Source organism: Gigantopelta aegis, chromosome 2 (assembly GCF_016097555.1).
Source record: "Gigantopelta aegis isolate Gae_Host chromosome 2, Gae_host_genome, whole genome shotgun sequence".
Classification (NCBI taxonomy): domain Eukaryota; kingdom Metazoa; phylum Mollusca; class Gastropoda; order Neomphalida; family Peltospiridae; genus Gigantopelta; species Gigantopelta aegis.
This window is the reverse complement of record NC_054700.1, coordinates 53,002,941-53,024,416: the sequence shown is the minus strand read 5'-3', so window position 1 is coordinate 53,024,416 and position 21,476 is coordinate 53,002,941. Positions and strand designations below refer to the sequence as shown.

Sequence of the window (21,476 nt, the reverse complement as noted above, 5' to 3'; positions counted from 1 at the left end):
CTCGTCAACATTAATATCAATTACTGCCCACCGGCTAGCTATGGCCGTGACAATGTATTATCATTTCACGTAGTCCAGCACTACCTTTATTCCCTCTCAGGCGCGGATCCAGCGTGAACGTGCTGATCCCTAGCATATTCCAATGGTTTTTCGACAGTTACCGTAAAGTTACGAAAATTGTCATCATTTGACGTCAACAATGCTTTTACGTCAACAATGCTTTTACGTCTTAATATGCTTATTGATGTCGAAGCGATACTGCGTGCATTCTTTTGAGTATAATTAACGTGCGAACAGAATCGCTGTTTGACATTTATAAACATATTTATTTGAAATGTGTATAGATGTAAACTATGGATCTAATACTACCTAATTACAACAATTAACTGCCGTACTGTTCTGCCGCAGTATTTTCTACAGGTGTTGAGTGATATCAGTAAAGGTAAGTGTTTACTTGTTTGTTTTTGTTTGTTTTTATTAGTACCGTTGAACTCTGAGGTGAAGGTGCGTAGGCATTTTATATGGGGGAGGGGGGGGGGGGCACTCATATTGTGAAGGCATAGATGCCGCATCTACACTGTCTATGAGTCGTACGTGTTTTAAGACGATGGCAAATATCTGAAATTACACAAGAAAATATTGTGTTAACACTCGCATGGCCAGCAGTGTATGGGTGGGTGGGTGGATGGATGGGGAGAGTACCCAAGCAAACGTCCACCCTAGTATTTCCTATTGCAATTGGCCAATATATAAGGTGGAGGGGAAAACGATGTGACTGAGGACGTCCGTGGTTCCTATGCCCCCAGCTGGTCTCGCCAAAGCACATTACTAAGATTGTACAAAGGTTTTTCGCGAGATTAATTCAGTCCAGTTCAGTTCAATTCAGTTTAGGTCTCATTACGAAGTTCACTTCCGGGTGAGAGTTCATTGATCACGGTCCACTATAGTTCCTAATTGTGACATAGGTTGTGGTTCACATATAATATTAGTCATTTCTAGTAATCGTGGAAGAATTAAAACAATTTGTATGTTTAATGGTAAGCCTTCTGGCTGTATTTTGCCCATTCTATTTTGTAATATTGTGCATTGGCCTTTTGGGACACGGGTGTATAGCGGAAAAGATAGCCAGAGTGAATCGGTTAATGAACCACCTCTTCGGACCGGTACTACAGCCAGATGCGGTTATATAGCAAAACACTGAGACGGAAATGTTCTCAGTTTTGGAGTGAAAATAAATGCTTATACAATGTATGTTCGCAATGGTGTATGTTGTTAGTGCCAACCCGTTCTGTTGGCAATCTTTATTTGAAGTTAGGCAATTTATCATGAATTTCAATGGAAGATAACATCTGTGTAGTGAGACCTTAACCGTACAAACTGCCCACGAAAAATTCAGTGTTTAACAGATTAACATAATGCATTTATTGGCTTTTACTGGGAAACATAAACAAATTGTCAGTTTGATATTTCAGACAGTCCCTTTAACATCATTTAAATTAAAAGCAACTCAATATAATTACCATATAATTATGAATTTGCGTTTACAACAATTGAGGCCACCAAACAGTTCACTGCCCCAATCTTCAGCTATATTATTATTATTATGCAATTGCTTCTTTATTACTATTTTAAAACTATTCTATGAGTCTATTTATTTAATAACACATTTCAGAAGCTCTTTTATATTTTTTGTCAAGCTGTTTTAATTTATTGCATGACATAATCTTTACAATTGAATGCATGAATGCAATTACCTATCTCAATGGAACACTAGTGTCTGAAAGGCTAGCGTTTACAAACTTTGAATTGGGTTTACTCAGTTATTGCACGATACCATACACGTGTTGGACACACAAGTGGAGGATCCAAGGAAGGGAACCGGGGGGGGGGGGGGGCTGTTTCCATTAAAACATTTAAACTGCCCCTTTCTAAAACAATTTGCTTTCAATTTTCATTTTAATGTCCTTTTTAGGGAGGTAATCCATGTGCTGTTTTGCCCTTGGTCCTGTTTCTAAAATATGTTTGGGTCCACCCTTACCCACCCCCACCCGAAATACGCCTGGCTTAATATAAAAAATCCCTTGCTACTAATGGAATATATGTTGCGGATTTCCTATCTAAGACTATTACCAAATGTTTGAAATCCAATAGCTGGTGATAAATGTGTTTAAGGAAGGAAGGAAATGTTTTATTTAACGACACATCGGCACATTTTAAATGTTTTATTTAACGACACACGGCATCGGCATATTTTAAATTACGGCTATTCATTGTTTAAGGAAGGAAGGAAATGTTTTATTTAACGACACATCGGCATATTTTAAATTACGGCTATTCAGTGTTTAAGGAAGGAAGGAAATGTTTTATTTAACGACACATCGGCACATTTTAAATTACGGCTATTCATTGTTTAAGGAAGGAAGGAAATGTTTTATTTAACGACACATCGGCATATTTTAAATTACGGCTATTTTAAATTACGGCTAAATTACGGCTATTCAGTGTTTAAGGAAGGAAGGAAATGTTTTATTTAACGACACATCGGCACATTTTAAATTACGGCTATTCATTGTTTAAGGAAGGAAGGAAATGTTTTATTTAACGACACATCGGCATATTTTAAATTACGGCTATTCAGTGTTTAAGGAAGGAAGGAAATGTTTTATTTAACAACACATCGGCACATTTTAAATTACGGCTATTCAGAGTGTTTAAGGAAGGAAGGAAATGTTTTATTTAACAACACATCGGCACATTTTAAATTACGGCTATTCATTGTTTAAGGAAGGAAGGAAATGTTTTATTTAACGACGCACTCAACACATTTTATGTACGGTTATATGGCATCAGACATATGGTTACGGACCACGCAGATATTGAGGGAGGAAACCAGCTGTCGCCACTTCATGGGCTACTCTTTTCGATTAGCAGCAAGGGATCGTTTTATATGCACCATCCCACAGACAGGATAACACATACCACGGCCTTTGATATACCAGTCGTGGTGCACTGGCTGGAGCGAGAAATAACCCAATGGGCCCACTAACGGGGATCGATCCCAAACCAACCGCGTATCAAGCGACCGCTTTACCACTGGGCTACGTCCCGCTCTATTCAATGTTTAACGTCTTATCCACCTTATTTTGCTTACAGGACGACTGCCACACCCAAGTATGATTGTGACGGAACATGCTCTTATTTTTTTCGCCTGTGGCGATGTTAATGGTTTTAGAGGGCTGTGTGCAGCGTGGTTACGTAATACCCCCACGCGACGGTGGTCGAGCTGTTCCCAATATGCACTTAAGACCAGGTGGGCACCTTGTTACGTAATACCTCCGCGCGACCGTACCCTCTAATACACACCCAGACCAGTTGTGGAGGCCATGTGGCCAGTAGTTACGTAATACCTACGATAGTGCGGTTTTACGACCGTGATTTTTGGCGAACTAGGCGACAGTAAGTCTGGCCATCTAAGGAAAAATACCTTCTCTGGGAGTTGGGGCAAATTCACATGATAGGGGGAGTACCGCGATGTGCCCCCAGGCGATATTCGGATTTTTTGTAATAAATAGATAGGATTTTAGAGATATCAGGGAGAAACATATTGGAAGGCTCCCAGGGAACGTTGTCCGTTTGGACTTGGTAAATATATATTTCTGCTCTGTTGTATAACCTTGATGTGATTGATGTGACTTTAAATATTTTAATACTGTATTATACCAATATTATTTAGACAGTGTTTCCGGTAAACTGACGAAGTAAATTGTAGGCTTCACTCTTCTAAAATTATTAAAGCTTAGCCAGTCATCCTAGAGGACCTAGGTAAACTGTAGGTTATTGTCTTTATTGTGATAGGTACCAGTATTAAGTCTGTATTACAAGGTTACTGAATGAGTAATTAAGGGTTAATTAAAAATTAACCAGTTAGGAATAGAGTTGTAATTCCTTTATTAATTAAGTTCCCCTGGAAGCGTTTATCAATTATCACGCGTGTGTGTGTTGTATCACGGTGAAGTGATTAGAATATTGTGTAAACTAGACACCTAGTGATTAACTAATTAAGTGATTAGTTCTGGGTTGTTATTATTATTGTTGTTGTTAATTAATTAACTGCGGCAAATATATTTGTCAGCTTAAGGTTAATACAGATTCCAAAGTGTATTGTGTTTTGTTGTGTTTTCTAGTGAACTAAACGTGCTATATTATATATACTTTATATAAGATCTTATCTCTGATTATACCTAGAAACGAGCCACTCGGGTATACACTGCCCGATACAGAGAGATCTAATAAATATACAGTTAGGAGAGATATTTGGATAATCGTGTTTTATTCAGTTACGGGTATTATAGGATCCCCGTGACAATGATTAAGCAAATCTGAACCTGCACAGAAGAAAGCTCACTGGTTAATTAAACAGTTGCGTGGGCGGGACGTAAAACCTACAACCTACCAGCTGTAAGCCTACTGAGTGATCGAGGTCGTTTTAAAAACGTATGCTTCATTTAACTTTATATCCTAAACATAAACATTTCCAAAAGCGTACTGGTATGGGTACGTATAAATATAGAAACGGGAAATGCATTTTACGTAATACATTCAACACTCTATACAAGTTACAAGTTGACACAAACATCTTAGTTGATGAATGTGAATTGATCGAAAAAACCCCACAAAAAACCCAAGGTTTTTAAATAATAGAACTACGTCTTTTAAACACGTGAAATATAGTGCACAGACTCGTATTGCAACCACGTTAACTAAAATTATATACCAATATCAAATACTTTATACAAAGTATTTCAGGTCTCTTTAATTTTTGCAGCATAAAAATTTTGAATTGATAAAATCAGTGCGGTAAAGAGACTGCCAAAATGGCCTTAAAATGTTCACAAAACATTGATAAAAAAAATTTGAATTGATAAAATCAGTGCGGTAAAGAGACTGCCAAAATGACCTTAAAAATGTTCACAAAACATTGATAAAAAATTTAAATTGCTAAAATCAGTGCGGTAAAGAGACTGCCAAAATGGCCTTAAAATGTTCACAAAACATTGACAAAAAATTAGAATTGATAAAATCAGTGCGGTAAAGAGACTGCCAAAATGGCCTTTAAATGTTCACAAAACATTGATAAAATCAGTGCGGTAAAGCGACTGCCAAAATGGTCTTAATTTGGTCACAAAACATTGATAAAATCAGTGCGGTAAAGAGACTGCCAAAATGGCTTTAAATTGTTCACAAGACATTGATAAAAAATTTAAAAGATACAAAAACTGATGTGATTCAAGCTGAATAATTTAAAATAAAATTAAAGAAAAATAATTAATATTCGCGTCTCTTTTGTTGTTCACTATATCACCAACATTAGGACGACCAGAAACACAGTGGGTGTAGAAACACTGATATAAACAGGAACATGTAATTTTAAATGGTTAAAAAGACTGTCGGAAATATATAATCGCGGCAAACTCAGGACAGTCTCTTTCACCAGGTTTTTATATGGGGGTGGGTTGGCAACCCACTATTGGGGGGGGGGGGGGGACCCGCACTACATATGTACGTATGTATATATGGTTTTATAAAATTTAATACAGTAAAAAGAAAAAGAAAACAGGTGTGATTGGTGTGTATGTGTGGGGGGGGGGGGGGGGGAGGACACTGCCCCCGTAGTCCTCCTTGCTACGCCACTGGTCTCTTTACGTATATTTCGTGTACATGTATGTACGCGCTATACATATCGGTACACGTACATGTATGTACAAATTGGAAATCGTAGCCTCCCTCCAAATAATAAACCATGCAGTTAATAAACTCGGCTGACCCGCCAGCATTAAAACAATTAGTATCCTTTCTCTCCCCATGCGATCCTGTTTAGAATGTAACTTATATAGTATATTAATGGTTATGGCTGTCGACCATTTGCTATGGTTGAGATACCACACCACTGTTTGCCGTGTCGTTACTTTGTGTAGCAAATTAATACAGTCCTGTTTAGAAAATAGGTCTTCATTTTTAAAAAAAAGGTAATGTAAAATATTGAAATGTCTTTTCAAATCTTTTCTTTGAAGATTACAAGTAGGTTTGTCACTGTAATAGGTCTGTTAAAATAGCCCATTCGTTTTAAGTTAGTTGTTAATTTTCTTTTTACTAAATGTTACCAACTGTGTATGTTCCTTTTAGTTCATTTCTACTTATTTTCGTGCATATAATTAATTATATCCAATTAAGGTTTATGTTCTGGACACACACTTCAGCTTAGTGAGAGAACTCGGTGTAGTTAAACTCGTTCTGGGCGAGAGCCGGTAAAGGGATGCAACCCCACAACCTACCCATACAGTACACAACCGAAGCCGTTGCTCTGCATGTGGTATACAACCACTAATAAATATAACAGCAAAATCAGGCGGTGGATAACTCAAAATTGTTTTGGTCAACCTATATTGATTCTTTTTACATCGTAGTTATCAAGCGACTGTACTTCCTAAAATTGTCCTATTTTTCATGGAATATTTTCTGACATAGAAATTGTGTTGAAATGCATGCAAAAGTGAATGGTATTATGCATGCAACTAAGTAACAGTAAGTTCGGTGGTTTGTAAGATCGAGCACTCTCGATGTAGAGATTGCAATTTCGATTATAATATTCAGGGGCGGATTAAGAAAATATCTATATATTGGTGAGGAGGGTTTGGATGGGGGAAACAACGGGAAAATGGGCACATGGACCAAACCAGTGAAAAGGCCAACCCATTAAATTAAAAAAAAACCTGAAAAAAACCCACCGAAAAAAGAGGCACTTGAATATATTTATGGGGAATAAAACATTTCCAAACTCGTTTCATAAATTCCGTATTGCATTCTATTTATATCATTTCTCCTATGCAGAACAACGTTAAAAGACATTCGAGTTATCAAAAATACAGTATAGTGTTCAATCTTCGGGAGAACTTAAGGATGTAGCTTGCATGATCGACATTTAAAGCAAGCTTACATTTAAAACTTGTTTTGATCTATGATGTTTTTTTCTTCTGCAACAAGTAAAGTCTTTTAAACTGCGAATTGCATTCTTTGTGCTTTGTGCTCCGTGACACGTTATGCCAAGAAATACATTATGACCCGAAATGTGGAGATATGGATATAAAACCTCTGAATGTTGTAGATTAATGGCAGCGCCCCCACTGGGTAGTGACTGTGCAAGTCGCATTTCCACAAAACCGTCAATAGAAGCCTGGATTGTAAAGCGCGTCGCCAAATGGACGAATAAGGGGTAAACGACGTCTCACTCCGACAATTCGAAACGCGTAGGCCAAATCAGCCTCATAAAACCTTGGCGTAATTCTTTTGCTTCGTGCATGGCTGATTTTCAAAGGGGAGTTTTCGTCTATTTTTCGAGCTCCCGGCAAAACGATTCAAACTCCTTTTTCGTCTTTGCCTTTGAGCAAGTTTCCCCCATTTCTCCAGCGCTCCGCTCCGCCCAGGGACGTGTTTTGGGAGCGAACGATTCGATATCGCGACGTGCGCAACTATCAGATAATATTTTGCGATTCCATCAGATATTTCCACCTCTCACTCTCTCTATTTCCTCACCAAAGTCGTTGATAATATTTCGATGCGTTTCCAGTTTTGACATCAATCACCAGTCACTCGGAATGCAATGGCCCAAGGCATCGTGGTATATATCTTAAAAGCTTGGATACATCACCAAAGTATGTCTTATGACGCCGTGACTGCCGCCGACACCCTATCGAGGCCGAAACGTCAGCAGAAATCGGCCGATCTTTTGATGTCCGTAGGTAAGATACTTACCTCACAGGTGTGTTTGTGCGAGCGTGTTGATTTGAACGTTTAAAGACGATGAATTGTGAACTATTTGTGTGGGCAAGTGGATCTTAGCGTAAGTAAATAACATTACTTTTTAATCACAATTGTATTGGAGACCTCATACAAAGAGATCGCATTGAAATGCTATCCAAACAGACACTTTACATAATATAACGCCGAACATGAAGCAAAGGATGTTTGAAAAAAACTTTCCTGAATTCTATACAATAATCATCATGAATAAGGAGAAAGTAAATTTAATTCACTCTCCGCTGAAACATACATGTTTGCTGTTTAAAATTCTATGATATTTCTATAAATGCGATTTTTATGGATAATAAAGAGTGATACTATTTACAATTTATTGCTCTGAATACTAATATCTACACATCCGAAGTGTGTTGGTTATTTTAATGTATAAGCCCAAACATAGCCGACTAAAATGATTATATATTTTTATGTTTAATCACCGGTATTTTCTAACTGTTGCGCTTTTCGAATGTACATATGAAAATATGATGCTTTCTGCGGTATCATTTTCAGAAGACAATAGTGTATGTGTAATATTCCCTCCAACGTATTGTAAGTAGCTTAATCTATCCCCTATCCCACACAGCATTATCTCTAAGGGCTGATCCAGAAGACAAGTGAGGGGTGGGGTACACAGAATTTTTTTTTTCGGTATCTGTTTGTGAGATTGTGTTTCATACAATTATATTCAAATACAGTCATGTAGTTTCATTTAATTCTCTAATCATTAATTTTCTACAGTCCTAATATGAAATGTTTAAAATCCTAGATTAATGATGATTATAGTAATAATGATGTTGATAATGATGATAATGATCATGTGATAATAATAATAATAATAATAATAATAATAATAATAGTAGTAATAGTAATAATAATTTGTACTACAATTACTACTACAATAATGTTAGTAATAAGTATATAAATAATAGTAATAATAATAATAACACTAGTGAAAAGAAAATAATAACATGAATATGAATAATACGAATAAAATGAATAGTAATGAAATAAAAAGTATTTGAATCATATAAATGTAAATAAAACTTAATACTTTGAAACGAATTTAGATTTTTTTTATACATTAGATCGCTTATTTAAATACTAGTAACAGAAAGAAAATCACATTAAGCTTTAGCATAAACCATGATGATTTAAATAAAATAATAAAAAGCAAACATAATTATTATAAGTTGAATAAAAAGAAACAACACAATTCATAATTATGATCTAAATAAAATAGCAATATTAGTAAAACCACAATTTATCGTCTAAATAAAATGAAAGATGGAATTGACATGAAACATGGTTCACGTCTGCATAAAACCAAATATTGATATGACAACTACATGTTAATTAAATTTGAGAAATTATGGTCTAAAGGAACGAATATAAAGTATAATAATGATATACCAAACATATACATCATACTAATGTTTTAGATAAAAGCAAACATTGAGGTAATAATTATGCTCTAACTAAATTTATGCATTCATTTAGACTACAATTATTATAGTCTAAATGAGGGCATAAACTGATTTTTAAAACCCCCAATATTATTATGGTCTAAATTAAATCAATCGCAAAGCATAACTGTGATGTGAATGAAATAAAACAAAACTTACTTATAGTCCAAATGAAATTTTAAATTGGCGTGAAGCATAATTGTGGTTTATATATTTGGGCTTTTCATTTTGTTTATTTATTTTTGTTTCTATTTTGTTTCTTTTCAAGTCATTCGAAGAATAATTGTTAAATAAAAGCAAGCATTAACGTACATTGTAATTATATTTGAAATAAACACAAATATCAAAACAAAGCATAATTATAAAATAAATGAAAGCAAAAATTTAACAAAACATAAATATGATATGTATAAAAGAAAACATTTGCATACAGTTTAATTATAGCTTATATATCAAACAGGACAATATATTATATGCTTTCAATGAAGGGAAATTTGAACATTAAAGCGGCATAGTGTAACTGTAATTATAGACATGTATCTATGTGTAAAAGATAAACGTCTGTCATTTGTCACGTACGGCTCAACAGGTTACAGTCAAACATGCGGAAACTGCTACAGTGAATTAAAGTTTGTTTTATTTAACGACGCCACTAGAGCACATTGATTTTTTTATCTTATCATCGGCTGTTGGACGTCAAACATATGGTCATTTTGACACTGTTTTTAGAGGAAAGCCGCTGTCGCCACAAAGGCTACTCTTTTACGATAGGCAGCAAGGGATCTTTTATTTGCGCTTCCCACAGGCAGGATAGCACAAACTATGGCCTTTGGTTAACCAGTTATGGATCACTGGTCGGTGCAAGTGGTTTTACACCTACCCATTGAGCCTTGCGGAGCACTCACTCAGGGTTTGGAGTCGATATCTGGATTAAAAATCCCATGCCTCGACTGGGATCCGAACCCAGTACCTACCAGGCTGTAGACCGATGGCCTAACCACGACACCACCGAGGCCGGTAAACTGCTACAGCTACACTAATTACGATAACACACGCACGTTTATTCACACACGCACAGTGTGACACATACACACACACACACATACGCACACACACGCAGTGTCATACACACATAGTGCCATACATACACGCAAAGTGTCATACACACAGTGTCACACACACACACACGCGCGTAGTATAATACACACACACACACACACACACACACACACACACACACACACACACACACACAGAGAGAGACACACACACATATATACATACATATACATACATATTTGTGTGGACAGAAATTGTTTAATTATCCCCTGCGCCATTGCGTTAATATCTATATATGTAATATGTAATACGGCATACATACAATGTATAGATATTCTAACATCGATACATACATACATGTACATACATACATACATACATACATCAATACATCAATACCTACCTACCTACCTACCTACCTACCTACCTACCTACATACATACATACATACATACATCAATACATACATACCTACATACCTACATACATACACATACAACAGTAGATAAAACATTATGTTAGAATGTCACCCGCAACATGTATTCCTTTCTTAAAAAAAAAAGAAAAAAAGTTCAGTCTGCTAGACGTAGTTGTAACAGTATATACCATTACAAATGGTCAACCGCATTAAACTGCAGTTTAACGGAACGAATATACCACTACAAAACATCGCTCACTGAACAGTAACCACGTGCTAAAATATACTGATCTCTAATTTATTTTAAATTAGTCAATTTTAATCCCATCAAGTTCTCAATGTATTGTGAGCATTTTAGACCCATTTTGCCATATTTATCCAGTTATTTGTATAATTTTGTTTTGTTTTTTGTTTTTAAACATTCGCGTTTTGTGTGTTCTTCAGTATGGTACCAATAACAATGATAGAAATTACGAAGCAGCCACACCCTATGTATTTAAATTGTTTCATCTACTGATCTTATGCTGAAGGTGATTTTATTGAGGTCGATATGTTTATATATGTACCGTAGCCTTTTTGGGGTCATATTTTTATTCCGTGGAACCTGAGCATGAATTAGAGATGGGGTTTGATTCAGGTGTAAAAATGTGGTATGTAAAGCAAACAAAATATATTTAATGATGGCATTTTGTGTCTCTGCTTTTCATAGTTCCAGTAGTTAAAAATACGCCGTAGTGTTTGAAAAGTAGGGTTTGTCACTTTAATTTTCTTTTGCTATTTTAGAAATGTGTACAGTACATATAGTCTAAAAGGGCCCTATCTGTCTAGCTTCATCTTACAAGCGCCTTGTATGATGGATCTCGCAGGTTAAAATTTATGCGTACGAATAGAATTTATAATGCATCACACCCTGAAGATTTCTGACACCTGTCTGAGACTTGAAAGTATTCCAAAGAACACGAACATGCATTACAACTAATATGACAATCCTAAAAAACAAAAAAAAAAAAACTCCACACCAGCTGACCAAGATACGTATTACCTATGTTAGTTTGGATTTTCTAAGTTAGTCTTGGGAGTGGCAGCCCTCCTACAGGCGGTGCAGGAGGGACGAAATATTCTGTTATATATCTCCTAGGAGAGTGGCGGTCCTTCTACAGGCGGTGCAGGAAGGACGAAATATCCTGCTATATATATATATATATATATATATATATATATATATATATATATATATATATATATATACACACACACACTAGGGGAGTGGCGGTCCTCCTACAGGCGGTGCAGGAGGGACGAAATATCCTGTTATATATATCTCCTAGGGGAGTGGCGGTCCTCCTACAGGCGGTGCAGGAGGGACGAAATATCCCGGTATATAGATCTCCTAGGGGAGTGGCGATCCTCCTAAGGACAAGCACCTGTTAGTGGATCATGGAACCAATCAAGATTTTGCCGAAAACATACTTTTGATTCTGTCGTGTGCAGAGAGACGATTTTGATCACGGAATACGGTTTTGTGGTTCAGATTAATGTCAGTCATTCTGTGAATGTCAATAATGAATATTTTAACTTGTCCATATTTGGCAAATTCGTACAGTATATTCATTCTTATTTTCTATAAAATTAGTTGCTATCATTTTATTTTGGACTTATTTTTTTAAACTAAAACAACCTGATCGGCACAGAGAAGATTCGAAGTTAACAAAGTGCACTTCGCTATTTCCTATTAGAGGCCTTATTAACACAGTTCTCTTAAGATAACTATCCAGAGTGTGTTGCTATTTTTAACATTTGTAGAGCAAATTTAACGGCCACTATTACACATGCAATGTATTGGTTTCCTTAGAATTTTGGTGTTGAATATGTGGTGTCTTTCTGGTCGTTTTAATCTGTGTAATTATCCAAACTAGAATTTATCTGCCAACAATTCCAAACGTACGAACAAAACAACAACAACACAAAACTACAAGCATTAAGACGACAAAAAAACAACAACAACACAAAACTACAAGCATTAAGACGACAAAAAACAACAACACAAAACTACAAGCATTAAGACGACCAACAAAACAACAACAACACAAAACTACAAGCATTAAGACGACAACAAAAAAACAACAACAACACAAAACTACAAGCATTAAGACGACAACAAAAAAACAACAACACAAAACTACAAGCATTAAGACAACCAACAAAACAACAACAACAACACAAAACTACAAGCATTAAGACGACAACAAAACAACAACAACAACACAAAACTACAAGCATTAAGACGACCAACAAAACAACAACAACACAAAACTACAAGCATTAAGACGACCAACAAAACAACAACAACACAAAACTACAAGCATTAAGACGACAACAAAACAACACAAAACTACAAGCATTAAGACGACCAACAAAACAACAACAACACAAAACTACAAGCATTAAGACGACCAACAAAACAACAACAACACAAAACTACAAGCATTAAGACGACAACAAAACAACAACAACACAAAACTACAAGCATTAAGACGACAACAAAACAACAACAACAACACAAAACTACAAGCATTAAGACGACAACAAAACAACAACAACAACACAAAACTACAAGCATTAAGACGACAACAAAAAAACAACAACACAAAACTACAAGCATTAAGACGACAAAAAAAACAAAAAAAAAAAACAAAACTACAAGCATTAAGACGACAACAAAACAACAACAACACAAAACTACAAGCATTAAGACAACCAACAAAACAACAACAACACAAAACTACAAGCATTAAGACGACAACAAAACCCTGGAAATAGAGAAAATGATGGACTAAAGGAGAAAATGTATCTAAAATGTGATTTTAGTCATTTAAAAAGACAGACCCTAGTTTCAACCCGTGAAAATTAACACTAAGTTTAGTTAATCTATAAACCTGTAACACATTTGGATAAAGTTACAATTGAATGAAACACGAGTCTGTGACTTTGAAATGGTGAAATACCCTCTAAAAATAGACTAAAACTCGACTCCATAATTGTTACTAAAAACACCAGGATGACCAAAAACACTTTGAATGTACGGAAATGGATAATCTAAACAATAAAATCAAAGTAAAGTATAATTTTAGTTATCAAAAACGGCTCTAATAGTAAAACATATGCATTAGTGTTTAAAAACTAGGGCATGTCCCTTTAAAAAATACTACATTAGTCGAAAACATCAACAAACTCAGGACGGTTTCTTTAATTAACGTCTCACGATCCTCGCAAGTATTTTTGCTCTGCAATACGAGATCACAAATTTGCGAGCGGTGTAGTCAATTAGGCTCCAGAACCGTACCCAGCGTGGGGCAGGATTAGGAAAAACAATACTAAAAACACTCTCTTTTAATTTAAAAGCATCACATTTGTCCAACTAGAAGACAATTATATATTTCTTTGCCTTTATTTTATTTTTACTGTATCCTCAGTTATGTTTTAAGATAGATGTGGGGCCTAAATCACAAGGCTCTCTTTGGATCTAGTCTTTTAAGTACCAAATTCATTTTTGCATTTACCTTTCTTTGACACCAATAGCCGATGAGTGACACCCAATAGCCGATGTATAGTTTTGTGCTGGGGTGTCGTTAAGTATTCATTCATTCATTCATTCATTCCAATTGCCGAGGTGTAGTTTTGTGCTGGGTGTCGTTAAACAATCATTCATTCATTCATTCATTCACTCATTCCAATAGCCGATGTACTTTTTCATGCTGGGGTGTCGTTAAACATTCATTCATTCTTTTAAGCACCATTGCATCGTCTTTGCAAGAGTTTTTGCATCGCACTGCATGACTGCAAAGTTGCTAAAATTTAGTAAATTATACCCATGATGGTCTTGTCTTTCTGCATTTGCCGTACACTCCCTCGAGTGTTGGTGCGGACAGAAAATAACACAGAAAAAACAAACAAACACCTCGCATTCAGCCCGTGGAGAAAGTACATGTGTACAGATACATATAATGCTCCAGCGAACACCGTTGAAGATTTTGACAGCCGTCTGAAACTTGATACTAAAATTATAGACTTTAAACGCCCACAATTTTATCATTCTCGCCTTCACACGCGACACACTTGCTCATGATACGACCCCTTTAAGTCGCGTTAAACCTGTAAACCTGTAAACATGCCACATAATATCTCTCTTTTTTAACTTTTGTATGACACGTGTGGCACAAATCGTTTCGATCTCACTGTGTTTTGTTGTCGCGATAGTATTCAACCCCTGGGATATACAAGTTACGTTAAATTTGAATGTGAACAGGCAACATGTGACGCGCATTAATACAAAGAGAAAGGGTGCCATTTGTTAAAATAACAATAACAAAACCAAACAAATCCCTCGCCCCCCCAAAAAAAAAAAACAAAAAAAACAAAAAAAACCTGCAACCCCCCCCCCCCCCCCCCCCCCCAAACAATAATGATTACTGTATATTATATATGTATATCATTTATATTGTGTAGAATCATTTGCCATAACATGTCTGTAAGGTAGTGATATCAAATTGTATTATGCGAGCTTCTGGCGAACATAATACCTTATTTTTATTCCTAATATATGATATTGATGATACCGAAATACACGAGGGTAATAATCTCTTTATCATATAAGTTCAAGCTTAATACAACGTGTTTTTGTAAACTGTACACGCAACTTTAATTCCAGTCCGCCATTACTAGATATTCAAATGACGTAAGAATATGTGGCGCGGTGTATTTTTGAATGGAAATGACGTCAAACTCGAATGACGACATTTTGGATGTCCTTACATCAAAATAAAGTTATATATATATATACATATATACACACACACACACACACACACACACACACACACACACACACACACATATATATATCTATATATATATATATATATATATATATATATATATATATATATATATATATATATATATATATATATATATATATATATATATATATATTAACAAAGTTTCATATTGTAAGATACGTACAACATAACAATTTGCTTTGCAGATATATATGTACTATGTATATTCTGTGGTGTGATTTTCACAATACACATAACAATTCGGTGATGTCCAAACTGTTTGAATTTCATGAGTACGAATATGGACAGTAACAGGACAATTAAAAATATATTTTGGCAGCTATGTACATAAGATCAAGGTAAAATGTTGGATCCCTAGTTGGTACATCTATGGTGTGTTCTTAAACAAACACAAACATAATTTCCTTAAAACGTTTAAAATTTAATTTCTAATTTGGGCTTATGCAAACACAGTAATGCAAGTCCCACAGTAACAATTAGAATCATTTCAATTTTTTTTTTCAATTATGTACACAACATCAAGATCAAATATAGAATGCCTAGTTGATACATAGTGTGTTTGTGGACAAAATAATGTCCTTAAATATTTTAAAATTTTATTTCTAATTTGGTAATTATTCAAACACGGTAACAGAATGGGCGCTCAAAATTCAACGAGTAACAGTATGGGCAGTAACAGGATAATTTCAAATACTTGTTCAATTATTTACACAACATCAAGGCTAAATAAACAATGTATAGTTAGTACATAGTGTGTTCTTATACAAAACAGTTGCCTTAAATGTTTTAAACTTTTATTTCTAATTTGGTAATATCCAAACACAGCAACAGTAGGAACGCTCAAACTTCCACGATTAACAGTATGGACAATAACAGTTAGGACAATTTTAAATTCTTTTTCAATTATGCACACAAGGTCAAGATCAAATATAGAATGCCTAGTTGATACATAGTGTGTTCTTAGACAAAATTGTTTCCTTAAATGTTTTTAAATTTTATTTCTAATTTGGGCATATCCAAACATTGTTACAGTATGGACGATCAAAACTTGCATGCAAAGAAATTGTTTTACTTGTTCAGAGATTTGTATCACGTGGTCCAAGATACTGATTTAGTGCGACAGTCAAATGATATGACAACAAGTAGAAGACCCGTTGTACAAAGAACATCAATATCTTGTTTAATAGGTATCTATTATACAACTTTGAGTATGCTGGAAACAGTATGGTCACTCATATCTAGTTAAACATTCCTAAACTATAATTATCAATTATCAATATATAGAAGTACAACATGTTCACATATTAGTTCCCAAGAGAAAAACGATTTCTGTTAACATGACAGCCAGTAATGTGTTGCCAATGGCAACCGTTTTGTTTATTAACTGCATGAAGTATTTGTCACACTATCGATAGGTTAATGGCTCGTTGAGAGTTACACAGGTAAAACGATCGCAAGTTAAGTTGTCTGCAATAAATAGTGTCAGACGATCAGTCGAAACTTGAAACAAATACATTCTATGGCGAAACCAATGACTAAACAAATGGATGTGGCCACTGACTAGACAATAGACAAGTTAATACAGCAAATGACAAGATCAATTAAACAGACTGCCCTGAGTTTACCGCGATCGTAAGATGTTTGCGACTAAAATATATTTCAAAAGACTAAAATTACATACTAAACATAATTACTTCTTGTTATATATATATATTTTTTTATTTTTTTTGTGTTTTTTTTTTTGTTAATTTTCTTGTTTACAATATCAAATTATATATTTAAATAAATTTTAGACATCCTAATGATTTTAAGTACTTAGCTCAAAATGGATTTGGTCTGCCAATAATTCCTTATGTAAGAAACAAAATATATTAGAACATAAAATGACGTTTAATATACAGGCAGTAATATTTGATGTAATAGTTTGTTTAATATATAGTTTTGGTCATTAAAGCGTCTCTGTTAGATGGCACCGCTTTAACAATGACAACACACTTAGGGCAATACCAGTGTACAAACTCAGTGGTTAGACAATTGAGTAAACCCGGTAAACAGAACAATGAACAGACCCAATGGCCAGACCTGTTTATAAACCTAGTGATTAGAACGTACAAATCCAATGACTAGACTAGTGAGTAAATCCAGACCCAGTGACTAGACTAGTAAGTAAATTTAGTGACTAGAGTGTACAGACCCAATGACTAGACTAGTGAGTAAATCCAGTTACTAGAGTGCACAAACCCAATGACTATACTAGTGAGTAAATCCAGTTACTAGAGTGCACAGACCCAGTGACTAGACTAGTGAGTAAATCCAGTTACTAGAGTGTACAGACCCAATGACTAGACTAGTGAGTAAATCCAGTTACTAGAGTGCACAAACCCAGTAACCAAGCCAGTGAATAAATTCAGGTTAATACTTACTTAACTCATTTACCTACCCATATCAAACTTAGGGTTCAAACACGTCCGTCCTGGGCACAATACCTGACATCGCCAGTTGTTATACACAGGACATACAGCGTAATACTGGGTATTAGTATGGGTTATTTGGGGCGTACTTCCATCAGAAAACTGTTCAAGCACGCCCGTCGTGGGCACAACCTCTGACTCCGCCAAACAGTTCTGCCAACGACAGCAGTTTATTACTATGTCTAGAGCGGGACGTATCCCAGTAGTAACGCACTCGCTTGATGCGCTGTTTGTTTAGGATCGATCCCCGTTGGTGGGTCCATTGGGCTATTTCTCGTTCCAGCCAGTACACCACGACTGGTAATCAAAGGCCGTAGTATGTGCTATCCTGTCTATGGGATGGTGCATACAAAAGATTTCCTCTCTAAGAATATTTACAAATGTTTGACATCCAATAGGTGATGATTAATAAATCAATGTGCTCTAGTGATGTCGTTAAACAAAACAAACTTCTTATTACTATGTCCAATCTTGATTTTACGGATGACCGACAAAACTTTAACCGGATGTTGACCTGCACGAACTTGACGGGACCTAAAACCCAAATGAATGACACGCATGCGCAGCGTTGCGAAATTCAGTCAAATTCGATCTCACTGCGATCTGCGTACTATGGCGTGTTGAATGAATTGCTGATAGATAAATGAACCATTTCCATTGGGTGGTTTAGACATCAAAGACTATGTTACGACTCCCCTGCGGCTATATTAACACAGGTGGGAAATAAAAATCGCAACATTCTTCCAACAGATGTTGTGTTCAATTGTTTCCAGACACGTGGAGCTTTCAATTTGACTTCTGCAAACTGACTAGGGATTTAGAGGTCACAGCAAAATCTCCTAAATATATGGTTAATTTTCGCACAACGACCAATCAAACAACGATACAACTATTCGAGGGAATGCTTTTAACGATATTTTGTTTGTTTGTTTGTTTCGGTGACAGAGAAAAAACAAACCTTCAGATTAAAATAAAATAAAATGGTACAAACTGAGAGATAAAAAAAAGGTTAATATTTTATGAAACTCATGTCATTTTGGTCATTCACTCGTCTCTTGATCTATCTTTGTTTCTAAATCTCTTTCTTCACCACGTTCTTCTCTTCTCTTCTCCATTCACCCCCCCCCTCTCTCTCTCTCTCTCTCTCTCTCTCTCTCTCTCTCTCTCTCTCTCTCTCTCACACACACACACACACACACACAGACAGACACGTTTCTTTAATACGCTTGGATGGATGGAAAGCTTGAACCCTTGATTTACAACATATATTGAACACAATTAAATAAGGCTCAATAGATATTTTCGCCATTCTTCTTTAGATATGGTACAAAATATATTAGTTTTTTTGAAAATACCAAGCATACTAAGCGTGCATCACTGGTAAAAAATTACTCAAACAATGTTTAAATCAAAATGTGCTAACATACTGGAACAAAACTGACCAAAATGTCTTTTGTTCATTAATTAATTTTGTTGAGAATAAATGTATAACCTAGGTATTTATTTTCATCTTATTTATTGATTTCCCGTTTACCACCACCAACGCAAAATCTTGAAATACCGAAATAGCAAAGTTGCACACCCTAGCTCCAGGAACTAATGATAAGCAATTATTTGATTATGATTAATTGCTAAATCGTTCATTAACCTCAGTGTGTCCATTCAATCAATGACAGACACGTGTCTCACCTGTCGGAGGTGAAATCATTAAATCAAACTGATGGACTGTGTCCAGTTTATAAACAGTTAGACAAGGTAAACACTAAACAAATTTTATGGCCTATCGGTTATAAACTTTCCGCTGAAAACAGGCGAAACCCCTGTGATATATGAGCATGTAAAAATTTTTTGGATCGGACTGAAAACAGGCGGTGACAAGCACAATTTAGATAGTTTAGTGGGTATCTTTAGCCCCCCCCCCCCCCCCGCAATAATCATGCTAGTAGCACTATCTGTAAGTTAATTATATAGAGAAAGATACCTCCACTAAAGGATAGGATTGTTAATCCCCCACCCACCCAACAGACAAACGACACAATAGCAATACATCGGCCATTTATTCATTTCAACTTATTTTCGTGCTTATATCCAATTACGGTTCAAGCACGCTGTCCTGGGCACACACCTCATCTATCTGGGCTGTCTGTCCAGGACAGTGGGTTAGTTGTTAATTGTCGATGGTTAGTGAGAGAGAAGAGTGTGTAGTGGTCTTACACCTACCCATTGATTCGTTAAAACTAACTCTGAGTGGGAGCCGGTACCGGGCTGCGAATCCTGTACCTACCAGCCGTATTAACCACGACACCAATGAAGATTTGCGCTAATTTCCCTTCATCTCCCTACTATAAAGATAACACGGTTGCCAAGCACAAGATTTAAGGCGTCGGGGCTAATTACCGATTGAAAGTAAACTAGTCTTTTATTTATATTTTTCAAACAGGTAGGAGCACGAAACATTATTTGTTTCGAAACTTCCAGGTGGACGGATAAACTTGTCTCAACGTATTGTAATAGGGTAGAATTCGTCATTAGGCTAAATTTAATAATCTTTTCTGACCTATCACCTTAAGCTCGCTCTTATGAAAATAACAACAATAATAACAACAATAACAACAATACTTCTCCAAGAAAGCAAATCAAATAACACACACGCAGGCACGCACGAACGCACGCACGAACGCACGCACACACACACAAGCAAAATGTCTAAAATGATAGGTTAATGAAGCATTGTATGTGTGTGCGTGTCTATATATATATATATATAGTGCACAGCTTACTGAACAAATAGTTTATTTATTTTAACGACGCCACTAGAGTACACTGATGTATTAGTCGCTATTTGGTAATTCTGACATATATAGTCTTAGAGAGGACGAGCGGAGAACCGGTGCTTTCAACATGATTTGGCTGTAGATCTTAGAGAGGAAACCCGCAACATTTGTACAATAGTAGCAAGGGATCTTTTATATGCACTATCCCTAAAAAAAAGGATAGCAGTCTTGGTGCACTGGCTGAAACGAGAAATAGCCTAATGGGCCCGAATGACTATGATCGTGGACCAGTCAAAATAGTTTGCAAACGTTTAGCGAAAAACGGCTGGTTGAACGCAGGTCTTCGTTTACTTCACAAATAACTATGGGACGGGACGTGGTCCAGTGGTATAGCGCTCGCTTGTTGCGTGATCGGTCTAGAATCGATCCCCGTCGGTGGATATATATATATACAATGAAACCCCACTAAACCGGACACCATCGGATCCAAGTAAAAAGTCCGGTGTTAAGAGGTATCCAATTTAGAGAGGTTAAGTTCTGTACTGATTTTTAAAAAAGGACCGTGAAAAATGTCC

The 21,476-nt window shown here is 35.9% G+C and overlaps 1 long non-coding RNA gene across 1 annotated transcript in view; it reads left to right on the top strand.

The window, feature by feature from the left end:
• The first annotated feature begins 7,470 nt into the window (after positions 1-7,470).
• LOC121386978 overlaps positions 7,471-21,476 on the top strand; it is a 45,539-nt gene continuing 31,533 nt past the window's right edge. The window contains exon 1 of the long non-coding RNA XR_005959761.1: positions 7,471-7,796. This is a non-coding gene — a long non-coding RNA (uncharacterized LOC121386978). The remainder of the gene's footprint in view (positions 7,797-21,476) is intronic.